Source organism: Aquila chrysaetos, chromosome 13 (genome assembly GCF_900496995.4).
Source record: "Aquila chrysaetos chrysaetos chromosome 13, bAquChr1.4, whole genome shotgun sequence".
Lineage (NCBI taxonomy): Eukaryota > Metazoa > Chordata > Aves > Accipitriformes > Accipitridae > Aquila > Aquila chrysaetos.
Window position 1 is genome coordinate 22,832,246 of NC_044016.1, and position 13,321 is coordinate 22,845,566.

The window sequence follows — 13,321 nt, forward strand, 5'->3', positions numbered from 1 at the left end:
ATTTAGCAAATGTTTCTCGGTTCCTTCTTTTTTTATCCTTTCTGTTACATCAGAACATACCTCACCTGAACTTTTATAAACTAATTCTTGCCTGGTTAATTAGCAGAAATTTGCTCTGCCTCAACTACATAAAATCTGTGAGTTTTCAGATGAAGAAACCAAAGCTTACATGAAAATAATTCAGTTTACTGTTCAACAAAAGAAGAATTCAGAAATTACTCTTTCATTAAATAAGCATGTCATATCATGCCTGAGTTTAGAGAGGGTTTAATGCCTTCTCAAATGAGCTCACATAGAATCATAATCATGACATTTTAGTTTTTTATACAGCAACATTGTGTCTTTCTTTGCTAGCTTCAAAAAGAGAGAGAAGGATTTAAAATGAGAATTTTTTTTTAATATATATATTAAAGGGCTTTCATTCATTGGATTCTCTTTGTTGGTCTGGAGAAAGCAAGCTGAACAACACTGGTTCCAATCACACTACTTCAAACAGAAATTTTAGCTGGAACAGATAGAATCTTGTATGAAAGCTACATGATCTTTAATCTCTTTTGTGCACTCAGTAACATGATTATACTTTTGAACATAGAGTGTGAAAAGTGCATGGTCACCTGTAAACAGAAATGCATTTTTGAGATTACCTCACATTTTAATAAAAGAATGGATAGTTCTGGTTCTTGGTATGCGTATGTGTCACAACCAGTTCAGGGTGGCTACTATGCTTCTACTGTGTCATCACTGTGAGACTGTGCTGGCGTGAGACTGGTAGGTTAATCAGAAGCACTGATTATGACAGGCAGTAAATGATGAAGGGGTTATGTTTCATATTCTGAGAACCTAGTAAAATTCCTAGGCTATTGTCTTTCTGTAGGGAACACTGTTCGGAAGATCTCGCGATGTCACGGAAAGGTAGAAGGCTAGTTGTCGCCTCCCTATGACATATCAGTAATCCCACCTACCGTTGTTAGTATAAAAGGAATTAACTGCGCAATAAAGGACGGAGTTGGCACTCACACCATGTGTGTTATCTGTCTCTTCCCTGGTCCAGGCCGACCAGTGATCTAATCGCGGCACCTTGATATGTAGCACTGCTACATAGTGGTGACCCCGACGTGATCGGCCGCACAGGCGACGATGAGGCTTGCGCAAGCGATTAAGGTATTAAAGGTGTTAGCTTATGAGGTGGGTGCCCGCGGTTCGATTAGGAGGGGCCCCACGGGCGAATGCATCCAATGGATGCTGCGCCGGGGGGACATTGAGTTTCCTAGATAAGTTTTGAGCCCCCCAAATTGGGGAGAGATTCGGGAGTCCTTGCTCCGATCCGAGCGCGGAGCTGCTGAACGATCGCAGAGTTGGGGGAAGGTGGAGCAGGTGGTCGCGGCGGGACGGGAGGCTGAGGCGTGCTGGCTGGCGGCGCGAGCTGCTGCGTCTGCGGGTGCAGCGTCGCCTCGGGAGCAGCGGGGACAGCGCCCTCGGGGACAGCGGGTCGGACTCAGACGGAGCGGGCGGCCGTGGAGCGGGGCTCGCAGAGTGGGCCGTCTTTGATCGCGGACATGGGCACGGAGGGTGCGGCGGAGACGGAGGTTTTTCCTGCAGAGGCGGCACCAGCAGGACCTGATGCGCCCCCCCCCCCAGTATCCACGAGAGGAGTTGCGGCGGGTGGTTCGGCAGCTCATGGGGAGGGACGGTTTGCAACGCCTCAGGCACAGGCACAGGGCATACGCGGGCGTGACTTTACGGCACTTGCAACAACTGCCTTGGCCGCACTTGGGCGTGTCGCGGCCATGGATAGAGCGGACCCCCCTTGCGTGAAAGTTCGGCAGGGGATTGCCGAGAGGTTTACTGCCTTTTTAGATCGGCTTCAGCTTGCTGTGTAGGCGGCAAACCTCCCGGAGGCGGCTAAAGAGGCGATTGTGCTTGAATGTGCTAGGGCTCAAGCTAACCCACAGAGCGCAGCGCTTGTCTCTCATTTGCCAGCGGGTTCGTCCCTAGGTAACATGATACGCCATGTACTGGAGAGAGAGCAACACCGGGAAGCGCGTCCGATAGCGGCGGCCTTGCAACAAGTTTTGCAGGCGGGTACAGCCTGATACTGCTTTTGAGGAGGCAGTCTGTAAGCAGGCCGCTAATGAGCAGGATTCTGATTCTGATAATAATTCTTTTGTATCAGGCAGGGTGGACTCTGAAAAAGAGCCGGATTTAAGTCCCTCATTACCTCCACCGCTGCCTGCCGCGGCCATCCCGCCGCTGCCTCCCACGGCCTCTGCGCGGCCGGGACCGCTGCCGTGCCGCCGCCGTCCCCCACCCCCCCACCCCAATCGCCTGGTACTCCCTCTCCAGGGTTTGCAGAACTTAAAACAGAACCTAACTTTACTACACTACCTGTATCTCCTTCTCCTGCTAATCCCTCTAACTCTGTGCCTCTGTCTAATCCATGACGATTCACTTAATGATTTGGGAAAAAATACACATAGTTTGATGCAATGCTGTCGAGGAAAAGCTCTACAGCAAGGAGATACCATGTTTACTTTTCCTGTTGTATGCACACCTGCCTCAAGAAATGCAAGAACCTCAAGAGTTAGAGTTCTTAGGATCAGTCATCATGAATCCCTGTGTGATGTTTAATTACACCCATAACACCACTGGAAAGGGTCAGAATATAAATGCTATTTTGTCTGTATATAGAAATGCTACAGCTTGGTGTAACTATATCTATTCCAGAATATCACACTCTTTTTTTCTATTCCAGCTGCTTTACCTACGCGGATGTTTTTAATTTGTGGGAATAGAGCGTGGGAGAGGAATTCCATCGAAACTTAACAGGAGGCCATGTAGCCTCGGACAACTTACGTTACTAACACCTGATATTAATATGATTCACAGTAAAAGGCTCACGATAACTGACACAGGTTTAACTGGATGGCTAACAAGTTTGGGAATTACGGGATGGTTGAAAGATTTGCTTATGCATGGCTTAGTTATTTTAATTGTAATATTAGCAGTTGTAATGATTGTACCACGTATCTTAAAATAGTTGAACGTATGATTGCAAAAGCATTTCATGTAACTTGGCTTGCATAAAAATAATTAAAAAAAAAAAAAAGAGAGAGAGGAAGAGACAGAAAGAAAAAAAAATTAATGAAAACAAACAGCTGGAGAGGGGGAAGAGAGATGCGGTTGCAGAACACACAGACATGGCAGCTGAAGAGTGAGAACATGTAAGACAAATAACCCTGCAGACACCAAGGTCAGTGCAGAAGGAGGGGGAGGAGATGCTCCAGGCGCCAGAGCAGAGATTCCCCTGCAGCCCGTGGTGAAGACCATGGTGAGACGGGTCGTTCCCCTGCGGTCTATGGAGGTCCACGGTGGAGCAGTGTGCTCCTGAAGGACTGCACGCCGTGGAGGGGACCCATGCTGAAGATCTTCGTGGAGGACTGTCTCCCGTGGGAGAGATCCCACACTGGAACAGGGGAAGAGTGTGATGAGTGCTGCCACTGAGGAGGATGAAGTGACAGAGACAATGTGTGATGAACTAATCGCAAAACCTCATTTCCCGTTCCCCTGTCCAGCTGTGGAGGAGAGAGTGATAGGATAGCTATGGTAGGTAACTGGTGTTCAGCCAGGATCAACCCATCACATAGACAAAATGCATTATAAAATAGAATGAAATTACATTGCAATTGGGAATTTCAAAAACAAGGACTCTGTGTAACTCCTTTACAAGTGAATGAAAGTGTATGTGATTGGAATTAGGTGAAGGCACATTTGCAAGGTGCATTTGCTACTAATATTGCAGGAGAGACCTAAGACCTTGCACAGATATTACAAGATCAAATGGGAAATATACGAAATTAGCAGAATAAGGTGTTTTTCAAAGAATTGTCTAATACTGTTGAATGCTTAAATCCAAAAACATGATTTGAAGGTTTAAATTTGTATATCTGAATTTATATTGCTATTGGAGAATTATTAATCATTTGTGTGTTTGCAGCAATCAGAATCACCTGAGGAGCAGTACGAGGATTGTGTCAGTTCGAAGCTAGAGTCCTTGCTGCCTTCCTCGTGAATCTGATGTTCCTAAACAAAAAAGGGGGCGATGTGGGAGCAGCTCGGAACACCTGGCATTTGTTTTCAAGAGTGACCGTTAGAATTTGTTGTGCTGCATGTTTGCCAAGCCTTGAAGAACTAGTTTTACAAGGTCAGGTTGGAGGATGGCCTTGTGTAGGCCTGGGAAGATGTGGCTGAAGACAGTCACGAGTATGTCTATGGAATGTTTTTATCTTTAACTGTTCTGAGGACTGGCAAACATCCCAGCTGGGTCAGATATGCCCTCCTGTGCTAGTAGTATTGGCTGTGAGTCGTTAGTACTTTCTGGATCTTTGTTGAAACATATATAAGTTGGATTCTTTTGTGAAATAAAGGGAATCTTGCACGAAAAAAAAAAAAAAGGGAAATTGTGGGAGATTTCATAGAAAATGGGGGAACATTTCTTTGAGCCTGATTATTTAGAGTTAGCACAAGTAGCCCGCAGTCAACATGAGTGGACCGGAGTACGCTCCCTTTAAGCCACTACAGTATTTGCATGTTACCGTAGACACCTATAGTAAATATATTCTCGCTACAGCGCACAGGAAGCAGAATAGCTTGGTGGTTGTACAACACTGGCGTGCTTGCATAGCCCAACTGGGGATTCCACGACAGATCAAGACGGATAATGGTACAGCTTATACTGCAGAAAAGGTGAAACGATTTTGTGCAATCTGGGGTATAGCCCTTGTACATGGCACACCTTATAACAGCACCGGCCAGGCCATTCTAGAACGAGCACATCAAACCTTAAATACCCTGCTAGATCGGCTTAGGAAGGGGGACCAGGCGGAGCCCTCCTGCTTACGGGATAATTCACCTGTTCTCCGTGCACAGCGTCTCCTGTTAACTGCGTTAACTTCATTAAATCAGACAATTCAGGGGGACCTGGACCAGATGACAGCGCAACGACATTTTACGAGTACGGAAGAGAAAGGCCCCTACCCGTTGGTCCGTGTGCGTGATCCCCAGACACGCCAATGGGACGGACCGTTTGAGCTGCGTTGCCTCAGGCGGGGGTACGCCTGTGTACAGATACCTGAAGGGCTACTGAAATGGGTCCCTAGTCTCATGGTTCGTCCTGTCCTAGCCTCATAGTGTTTTGAGTGTTTTTTCTTTACAGATTGCTGTTATCCTTTCCTGGCTTGTGATGTCTTGGGTATCTGCTACGAATTTCTGACGCTGGAGCAATTAATAAGCAAGATAACAGAACTGCAGAAGCAAGAAGGCGCTGCAAGACCTTTATAGCAATTAAGAAAAATGTCATTTTGGCTTGGAGCATTTAGCTGCGGGATGGGGACTTAGGAGTTGGTTTGTATCTTTGTTAAAAATCGGGGTTTCTTTTATTCTTGTGTATTTTATTAGGTATAATGTTGCTTTTACTGTGTTTAATTAATTGTGTTCATATATCTTGTAGGTCACCTTAGCCAACATAACAGGTCAAGATTCTCTATGCACTACAACCACATCACTAAGCCCGTGAACCAATAGACAGGATGGCTATGACTCATGCAGCACGTCTGGCCAGCGACCGCATGTGCCATAGGCTCCCTATGTTTCAACTGAGGCGAATTTTAGCACCCGCTGGCCACGTGTGCTGAAATCTGTTCCTCTGCAAATGTACAAATACCGGGATTTTCCGAAGAGCATCGGGCTGGTGTACAGCAAGGCCATCGTTGCCTCTGTGGGAACGCCCATGTAAAGCTGGCACCTACCGATTGCTGGGCTGAGTTCGCGGATGGTGGTGACTAGATCTGCTAATACTCTTCTAATAGAAAAAGGGAGGGGGAATTGTTGTGGGAACATATTTAGCTAACGGTCACAAGAGCATTCCAGACGCCTTTAGAAGGCCGTGAACAGAATAAACAAGAAGACAAAAATAAGAAAGATACCAATTAGAAAAACACAGGTGCATATTCCACGATAAAGAGAACTTGGCACAAACAACCTCAATTCGGCAGTTTATCTTGACCAATTAGACTGAGATAAGTCTCGTATGTTTAGTTAGTATGACCAATTATATTTTATGTTTATGCGCGTGTGCAGTGTTGATGCAGCCAATCATTGAGTGCAACTGGACGCGTGGACAGTGCATGAATAGTGTGTGTAACCAATGGGAGCTAGTTGGACATGAGGAGGGGGAGATGTAGGGAACACCGTTCGGAAGATCTCGCGATGTCACGGAAAGGTAGAAGGCTAGTCGTCGCCTCCCTATGACATATCAGTAATCCCACCTACCGTTGTTAGTATAAAAGGAATTAACTGCGCAATAAAGGACGGAGTTGGCACTCACACCATGTGTGTTATCTGTCTCTTCCCTGGTCCAGGCCGACCAGTGATCTAATCGCGGCACCTTGATATGTAGCACTGCTACATCTTTCACCAGGGAACAGTGAAGCTCTTGGGTAGTCAATTCCAGTTGTGCTTGAAAATCACTTACAGTGCTGCTTTATATGTTGGTCCTCCAAAGCTTGACGTATCTTTGTGACTTTTGACTTCCGTAAGGTTTGGTGTGTGACTTGGAGCATGAGCATTGGTCATCTCTGGTTTATAATGTAAGATTTGGTGAGTACTGTGGATGAAAGGGGGTGGGGAGAGGTGTACGGCGGGGGGGGGGGGGGGTGTTAATTACAGAATATTCCATGTGAATAAACAGAAAAATACCTGATATGTTTTTGTGACTATTTTTACAATAATATGATAAGCAATTCCCTTCAGCTTTCTGTCTTAGATTCTGAAATTAGATTCTTACGTAATTAAACATTAATGCATTTTACACAAATTGGATTCCAGAATTGTTTTAGGTCTACAGAATGGTCACCAAACTCTTAGATGTTGCAATGTACCTTCAATATGGTTCTTCCAACTAATTAGTATGAAGGATTTAACTTTAACAGTGGTATTAGCTTAAATGCTCTGTGGTAAGTTATAATGAGAGACAGGAACATCCTGCCTGATGAGAAGTGTACCATCCTGCAAAACTTCCAGTTGCTGACAGCTTTGCCAAATAGCACAAATATGTAGTTTGATGTTTTCTGTTTGGAGAATGTCCGTTAGCTTGGACTTCTAGGCAAGGTAGGTGCAATTTATCTTTTTTTTTAAACAAGGGCACAAAAATGTTTCTTCCTGTGTTTTCTACTCTTTTCTCTGAAATGTATGTTTTGAATGAGGAGGTAATTAGTGTTTGGGGGTGTGGTGCCCTGTATGTCAGAGAAGTACTTTTTTGCCATCTCTGTTTTTGCCATCTCAGTTTGAATTTGCTTAAGTAAAAGTTCAGCATAGTTTTGCTGTGTGATAGAATTATAATAACAGAGGAATAAAGAGTGTGAGACGACCAAGTGTTAAGGCAGGAGGCCTCAAATTCTGGGAGCATCTGGAAATGACAAATTAAATTGTTCTGGTAAATTGAATCTAGATAATCACTTGTGCAATATGTTTTACAATAATGTTTTGCAATAATGTTTTACAGTATTATCAAATGTGATTTTGAATAACATGGAGCATCACTGTTGGTCCTGTTGGATGCTGTTGGTCTTCCAAAGTTTGAGGCTGGCAAAACTGGCTGCAAATGTTAGAAGTGGCAAAGAAGAAGGTTCTAGCAAAATAACTAGATTATAGTGGAGTGAAGCAGATGGAGAGAGAATATTCACAGTTAGAACACCAGTAGGTCTGTCTGACTGTCCTTTAGCAACCTAAAATCTGCATTATAATGAATTTTCATATTTTCCATAATGAGTTGCTCCCTAAACCTTTGAAACTACTAGCTTCTTTGAGGATTATCTGTCCTGGGAAGAACAAAAAAAAGATAAATGTTCTCTTTGAAAACCTGCCTCAAAATGCCTGTCAATATTTACTATATATTTGGAATTTGACAGAGTGAAGGATTGGTGAGATCATTAACAGTTGGACTAGGATGACTCATTTCCCTGTCCTTCATGACTGCTTCTGCTGAGCTCTTTACTTCTCCTGGCTGCCCAAAGGAGACACGGACATCTTCTGAGCAGGCTTCCAGTGAGCTGGAGGAAACTGACCCATTCTTTTACAGTCCTCGAAGGTGAACAAAGGATTCTGCAAATCTCACAAATTTTCTGTATACTGCCAGCACCCGTGATGCACTCAAGAGATTTTTTTCATTCATTTTGCACAGTTCTTAATCATTAGACTCCACAAACATTAGGAAATCTGTTGGTGTCATTCACAATCTCTTACTTTCCACAGGCAAAACTCTTGGTATTGGTAAGAACAGGATTTGACTTTCATTGACATGTATAACTTATGCATATTCTTTCACATCCTATGGTAAAGTGAATGGTATCTGTTATATTCCAATCCCCTTCCAGGTTTCCTGTGGCTAGTAGGATGAAAATAGTTCCCATAGGCTTTCCAACTGTTCTTCTCAGTAGCAGAATTATGCCTTACTTTTGTGCTGTGGGAAGTTCTTTCTTCTTTCCACTGTTGTAGATTAAGGTACATTCTAGTAGGGTTATGACTAGAGAGCAGACTAGAAATGCGCATGACGAGAAATCACTTTTTGTATCTTGTTGCTTGCCTGAACTCTGCTGATCTGTTATACATCCGTTCTGTTCAAAGGCTGATTGTAGCAATTATTAATAAAAATGGATTAGGAAATAGTGAGGGATTGGTCCATGTCTACATGTTAATTTATGTTCTGCCACAAAATAAATTACAGGGCATTGTGACCATGCTTTGAACATGAGAGTAGGGAAATGCTGTCCTCAGCCTGTTCACTTGAGAGAAAAGCAGTTGCTTTAGACTTAGGTTGTACCTCAGAGGAACACATTTTCTTGTTCAGCTTTATGAATAAAAAATTATTAAAGGCAAAACATTTTTGGGGTTGGGGGTTTTTTTGTCCTTATCTAGTCTTGAGTCTTGGTTTTAGGATATTTGAATTGCCTAAGGTTCTATTTGGCTATGTAGTATCTCTAGCTTTACTGATAAAGCATGGCCTGAAACAAATAGAGTCACTTTACTACGGATCAAAAGTTGACTAAAACCAGATTTGCAGTAACAAATTTGGGAAAGAAAAAAAGCTTATCAGAAAGTTGTTAGAGATGTGGGAGTCTATTAAGAGCTGGAGAATACTTTTTGTCTTTGTATGGATTCACACAGAGCAAAAATATGTTGGTGGTCTGACGTCCCAGAGTGGCTTTGAATTGTCTGAATCACAGAGCTGCATCATCATGACTCATTCTCATTGCATACTGACATCCCTGCTGGGAAAGAACTGCTGTCTCTCCCTTGTAGTAATTTCAGTTTGCACATTTTTGTTTTCTCCTCCCACTGATGTTTGTGTTCTTACAGACGTCTACAGTTGAGATTGCCTTCTTCAAGAAGACAGGCACTGTTTTGCAGGTGCGGTAGGTCATTTATTTCTGTATTAGAAGCAAGTATTCACTCCACCAAATGGAAAAGGAGTATAAAATCCTATCTAGTGTCTCTAGGGGCTTTGCTGTAACTGAAGTCCTTCCATGTCAACACACAAGAGGATAGTAACACAAGCACCAGTTGCAGATTTGTATTGTTTGTGTACACCTTTATATACGTAACATCTAAACCCTTTAGAATAAAGATGCTAATCCTTATAAAACAAGCAAGTGAGTAGCCACTGAAAGAAGAGCCTTTCTAAAATAAGATGATCACCAGTGCCATGAGTTCTTTGTATTCAGTTCCACTTGGCTCAGAACTATCCTGCCTGGGATGGAACAGTACATATCCTGTGTTTTTCACCACCATAGATCAGTCCTAGAACGAGTGAACCAGGAATGGCACACACAGAGTAGGTGCTTCACTAACAATATGTTCTTCTAATCTCTCTGGTTGTAGATGAGACACTGTGTTTTCAGGGCAGATTTCCAAATTTATGCTGGGGTGGGGGCTGGGGGGGGCAAAACACAAAACATCCTTTTTCCGGAAATTGTGATTTTTTTATCCCCCCCCCCCGCCCTTATGTTTGTCATCTTCTATAACTTTGATTACACAGTGGGTGATCTGTCCTTCCACAAGGTCAATAGAATTGTTACTCACTGCATTGTTCACAAGGACTTTTCAGGTGTATGTTAGTATTACCACCAAATTCTTGTCAGCACACTTGGGCTAAGAGCATTTGACTGCTGATATCTGGCAAAAAGTCCTACAAGATTTGCTTCTAAAATTGATAAGCCTGCGCAAGATGAGGAGAGATAGGCCGAAGGGGCATAGTGATAGTGCCGTCCTGAATAAAACATCTTTTCTTAGAACTTCCAAGGAATAGGTTTTAGATCTCTGCTGCCACCTGTGTCTTGATAATATTCTCAGATCTTCTTGTCCAGAGTTTTGGGGTGTTTTTTAAACTTTATGAACCCATGCCTTACCTTTTCTTATCCAGGAAACTGAAGCTTAGGTTATTTGATTCAAGTTTTCCTTTGGAGTTGGCAGTAATTTGAAGGCTGAGGGCCAATTCATTGTTCCCATGCTGGATGCTCACATGCCATTTCAACCTTTAATGCAGTTAAACTTTGTAAAACTGTTTAGCTAGGTTTTTCCCTTATTGTCAAATAATCCTTCTTAGAACCTATTGGCCTGGTTTCAGCTGGGATAGAGTTAACTGTCTTCCTAGTAGCTGGTACAGTGCTATGTTTTGAGTTCAGTATGTGAAGAATGTTGATAACACTGATGTTTTCGGTTGTTGCTAAGTAGTGTTTAGACTAATGTCAAGGATTTTTCAGCTTCTCATGCCCAGCCAGTGAGAAAGCTGGAGGGGCACAAGAAGTTAGGAGGGGACGCAGCCAGGGCAGCTGACCCAAACTGGCCAACAGGGTATTCCATAACATGTGATGTCCCATCTAGTATAGGAACTGGGAAGTGGGGGCGGGGAATCGCCGCTGGGGGATTAGCTGGGTGTCGGTTGGCGGGTGGTGAGCAATTGCACTGGGCATCATTTGTACATTCCAATCCTTTCATTATTGCTGTTGTCATTTTATTAGTGTTATCATTATCATTATTAGTTTCTTCTTTTCTGTTCTATTAAACCGTTCTAATCTCAACCCATGGGTTTTGCTTCTTTTTCCCGATTTTCTCCCCCATCCCACTGGGTGGGGTGGAGTGAGTGAGCAGCTGCGTGGTGCTTAGTTGCTGGCTGGGGTTAAACCACGACACCTATTTACAAATTCTTTTTGTCAGCAAGAGCTTTTTGGAGTGGTGAAAATGGATTTATACATTTATGCTTACATTTTAATGAGTATTTTTTTAATTACAGAAATCAAGTATGATAACTTAAAATTTCCTCAGCAAAATTAAGTAAATGTGTCATCACAGGGTCTCTGAATGATCAAGGCAAATTCATTAAGTTTTCTTGAACCTTAGGGACAGGTGGTTTTATTTCGTTTTGTTTTCTGACAATGGCTAAAGAGTTAGGAACATTACATTTCTTAGCTTTTTTTTTTCTCTTAATCAGTAATTCTCAACTTCTCCCTGGTTTCTTTCTCAAATTTTGCTCTTTTCTATATGAACTAGCCCATGAGAAAAGAGTTAGGATGGTATTTGGTCAAAAAAAGAGAAGCCTTAGGAGAGTTCATGATAGTCTTCCCATTTGTAATAGTTGCTATAAAGAGGATGTACAGGATGTTCAGCACACAAGTTCAGACTTCTGTGGTTTCTGAGGGTAGGAGTTTTGCCCAAATGTTCTCCTGACCTCCCTGATGAAGCTTTTTCCTTGTGATTTTGTCTCTCCTTAAGTTTTTTCTGAACCTTGAATCACCTTGATGGGAGAAAGTTACATTCACATTTGGTGACTATGAAATACACTTTGCAGCTGTACTAGAATAGAAACAACTTTCATCAGTGTAGAGCTTTACTGGTCTGCTCTGTTGAAGGTGTAGTCAGGAAAAGGGAGATGAGATCTTTCCATAGATGGTTGTGATCTGATCAATAAGCATGTGTGTTGTTTAAAACTGTGTATTCCATTTGTTGTGCTGCTCTATCATACTTTAATACTTTTTAGTCTAAGGATTTTAAACAAATGATTCAAAGCATTTAGTCAAATGCTTCTCAAAAAAAGCCCAAACAACAACAAAAAAGAACTTTTTCTCCTCTTCCTCCTCTGCTCTCCTCTTTTAGCTTGTTATCTAGTCCCCACTCTGCACCCAGGCAGAGCCCCAAAATGAATAATAAGTCTCATTGTGGGAATGACACTTGTGTGACCTTAGCAAGACTAGGTAGAATTACAGCTTTAATTGGAAATTGCTGCTGCTCTTTCATTGGTGTTTTTTAAAGTTACGTATTATTATTTGTAATGGCATTAGGTGTTTCATCTTCTAAAATAATGCATTATTACTTTTCTATAAACTTAGAAAGGTTATCAACAATTGTGTGTTGCTTTCCATCTTTTCTATAGATAAGTATATTTTTTTAATAGGCGAATTCAGATTGCAGAGGCGACATTGAGACTAACTGGCATGGAGCCAGATTCTGATAGCATCACAGTGTGGTATAGGTCAAGACTTAATTTAGTCTGGCTTCTAGTGTGAACAGATTCTCCTCTAATGTCATCTCTTCGCTCCTGGCATAGAATAATAGCTATTTCTATTTACATCTAATTTTCAAGCCATAAAATTTCTATGCTGGTACTAAAAAGGGAAGAAAGGTACAGGATATGGTGTCCTCACTATAGTTGAATTGTTTCTGGAAGAATAGAAGTAGGTTGGGCACTTGATTTTCATCCTGCTCTTTTAAAAATGAATAAATAAAGGTAAGATAAGGCTTGCATCTTTAAGTTGCCTAGTTAGTGTAGCAATATATGTTCATTTATGTTGTGAAGCCCTCCAGTTTCTAATTTAAATGAATCTGCTGCAGGAATTTAGTATGTGAAGCCTGAGTTTTGCAGAGATTATAGGTCCTTGTTAGAGGAGTTTCACCTAGCTTATACTTGTAAGTAATGTTGTGTCTTGGTCTTATATTTTTTAAACATGTAGTAGAATCACAAACACATATTCCCATCTTCTATTTCCTTATCTTTCCTTGCAACAATTTTCTCCTTAAAGTCCTTCATGACAAAGTCACAAAATGTATTCTGTCTCTCTTTTTTTTGAATAAGCCATACTGTCCTCCATTTCTGGCAGTCAAGTTTCTGGTCTTTCCAAGTTTTCAATCAGTTATTTGGGAACTCTGCTGCTTGTTTTGTTTAGTAGTATTCATATCATCTTCTCCTTATTCCTTATTGGGATTTGAGTTTTAT